Source organism: Belonocnema kinseyi, chromosome 4 (assembly GCF_010883055.1).
Source record: "Belonocnema kinseyi isolate 2016_QV_RU_SX_M_011 chromosome 4, B_treatae_v1, whole genome shotgun sequence".
Taxonomy (NCBI): Eukaryota; Metazoa; Arthropoda; class Insecta; order Hymenoptera; family Cynipidae; genus Belonocnema; species Belonocnema kinseyi.
In genome coordinates this window covers 4,212,814-4,216,417 of record NC_046660.1, presented here as the reverse complement: position 1 = coordinate 4,216,417, position 3,604 = coordinate 4,212,814, and positions in this window count along the sequence as shown.

The window sequence follows — 3,604 nt, the reverse complement described above, 5'->3', positions numbered from 1 at the left end:
AGGGAGCTCTTCTTAATATTTTGACACCAAAATCATGTCGATACACCTTACCGACTGCGAGTAAAGCCACCCACGCTTTAACTTGACAGACTGTAGAACAATGTCCCTTTATAAACATCCATAAGTTTAATAACAAAAAGTTCTTTATTTATTTAATTAGGTATAAATATAAATATATACATCGGTCTGTGAAGCGTAGTGTCCTACGTATTTTACGGCTTCTGACTTATCAATAGCAGTTGAGTTTTTTCAAATATGAAAGAAGCTTTGAAATCGCACTACCTAAAAAATATAATGTCTGATGCCTAGAAGGCAAGCAAGCAAGCAAGCCGGCAGGCAGGCGACTTTGAATGATTCCTCTTTCTGGAACTCTTGTCAATCAGCTAGCAGTATAGGAGTTGTTCCGCGATAAAGGGATGAAAAAAGTGGAGGAAAGTTGAAAATGGAAGGGGTTGGAAGTGAGTCGTGAATATCTCGTCCATTACCGCCGCAGCTAATTTCGACAAAGCAGGCAGAATGATCTGTAGTTGAAAAAAAGTTGAGATGAAGGCGAAGAAGGCCCCATACGCGATACGGTGCGATCATTTCTACGAAGAAGGAAGGAAGGACTAAACTAAAGTGCGCGACGCTGCGGTTATATTCTACTGTAAAATGTAAATCTGTATTTTATGTTGGGGGTGGAACACCGAAACAACGTCAATGTTATCTGCCGGCCCACAATTCTCGTTGTTTCCTTCCCACTGCGCCGCTCCCCATTGTCAGCCTCAGCTACATAACAGCGAAATGCTGCCTGCCTGAGCTGGATGTAAAATGAGAATGAGAATGAGGATGAGAGAGCGGGGGTGGAGAATAGGGAATAGGGTGGTGGTGGCGCCTCCTCATCCAAAAAGTAGATATCAATTCATTGTCATATCAGCACCAGTCCCGGAGTCTAGGTCTGAGCGAACTATCAACGGATCCAGTAATATACAAATGCAAATCTCATGCATCTTACTGTCATCCTTTTCTTATCTTAACTTATCTAATCACAAATTGTCACATGTTTCGAAAATTCAATTCGATGATTAAGAAGAACCAAAAATAGGAATAGCTCAATATACTGTAGCGGTTTAAAGTTTTGGCACCTGTCGTTAGATACAACCGAGGTGCAACCTTTCTGGTCATCTCATGAACCGCTCACTTATCCGAAATGCGAGCCGAAATGGTACTCAGCAGGATAGAAGAATCTGAGATAATTCGGAATAATCCACTTTTAATTCGGGTAATTCGAAGTAATTTAGGTAATCCAAGTAACTAACTTATAAGCCAGATTTTTCTCAATTGAGCTACATGTATTTTATCCATCATCATCGAAAATATTCAACTTCAACAATACACACTATCATCAAAACCATCTTTTTGATGTTTGAAAATAATTATCATCATCATCGACAATAATTTTCACCATCATCGGCAATAATTTTGATTGTCTGCAACAATCTTGATCATCATCGACAAGAGTCGTGATGAACGACAATACTCTTCATCAACGACTATAATTTTTACCAATATCGACAATGATTTTTACTATGACCGACAACAATCTTCTTTATCATCAACAATAAATTGACAATAATCTTCATGAACGAAAACTATCTTCCCGATTATCGACGATAAATAGTCAGGAAGGACAATAACCTCTACCATCATCAATAATAATTTTTTTCAGAATCGAGAAGAATCTACCACAGTGTCGATAATAATCTCCAACATCACTGAAAATAATCTTCATCATCTCAGACAATAAAATATATCATTGAAAATAATTTTCCTTTTGAACGAAAATAATCTTCATTATGATCGACGATAATCTTTATTAACGAAAATAATATTTACCATCATCAACAATTATCGTCATCATCGAAAGTAATTTTCATCCCCACCGAGAATAATCCTGATCATCATCGAAAATAATTTTGACCGTCATCGACAACAATCTTCCACATCATCGGCAATAATCTACTTCAATGACAATAACCCTTAACATAATCGACGATAGTTTTAATCATCATCGACAACAATCTTCATTATCATCAACGATAATTTTGATCATCATTAGCAATAACCTTCATCATCATCGGCAATAATCTTCATTACCTAAAATAATCTTCATCATTTTCGGTAATAATATTGATCTTGATCGACAATAATCTTTATTATCTTTGACAACAAACTTCCTCGTGGAAGACAGTAATCTTCATCATCATCGACAATATAATATTCATCATAACCGACAATAATCTTGATAATGATCGACAATAATTTTCATCACCATCGACGATAATCTTTATTAACGAAAATAATATGTACCATCATCAACAATAATCATCATCATCTAAAGTAATTTTCATCACCACTGAGAATATTTTTAATCACGATCGAAAATAATTTTGACCATCATCGACAAGAATCTTTCTCATCATGGGCAATAATATACATCAACAGCAATAACCTTTAGCATAATCAACGATAATTTTAATCATCATCGACAACAATCTTCATTATCACTGGCAACAATCTTTCTCATTATCGGCAATAATCTACATCAACAGCAATAACATTTAGCATAATCAACGATAATTTTAATCATCATCGACAATAATCTTCATCATCCAAAATAATCTTCATCATTTTCGGCAATAATATTGATCATGATTGACAATAATCTTAATCATCTTCGACAACAGACAAAATCATCGACAATATTCTCCACCATCTACATTGTCATAGAAAATAAAATTCATCTTCTTCGACAATAATCTTGATCATCATCGACAACAGTCTTTCTTGTTATCGACATTAATCTTCATCATGGACAATAATCTTTATCATTATCGATAATAATTTTAATCATCATCAAAAAGAATCTTGATTAGCATCCACAATAGTCTCCATCATCTAAATTCTAAAATAATCTTCATCATATTCGGCAATAATGTTGATTATGATCTACAATAAGCTTCTTCAGCTTCGACAATAAAATCAATCATGGACAGTAATCTTCATCATCAACAATACATCTAACTAACACCCCCTCCCGTCACTCATCTTTAGAGCCTCACATATAATATATGTGCTTATTGTCGACAATAATCTTCATCTAATTCAATAATAATCTTAATTATCTTCGATAATAATCTTGATCATAATCTACAATAATCTTTATCATTCAAACAATATTCAACATAATCGACAACAGTCTTCCTCACAATAGACAATAACATTTAAAAAATGTGAGTAATTTGAATGAGATTAAAGTCAAATTTAAAATCCTGTTTATCGTCCAATTATAAAGTTGATGTAAAGAATTCCTAAATATAAAACCAAGAAATTAACGACCAAAGTTTGACAACAACCATAAAATGTTTCTATTGCAATTTGAAAAAAGCAACAAAGTTTCTTACCCTAAAAAAGAAAAGAAAAAAATCTCCTTTCCTTCTGGACAAAAATAAAAAAGAGGAAGGAAAAATGTGAAGGGCAGGAAAGAAGATTTTTTCTTCTCTTTTTTAGCACAAGAAATTTTTATATTTTTTCAGATTGCAATAGAAACATTTTATATTTGTTG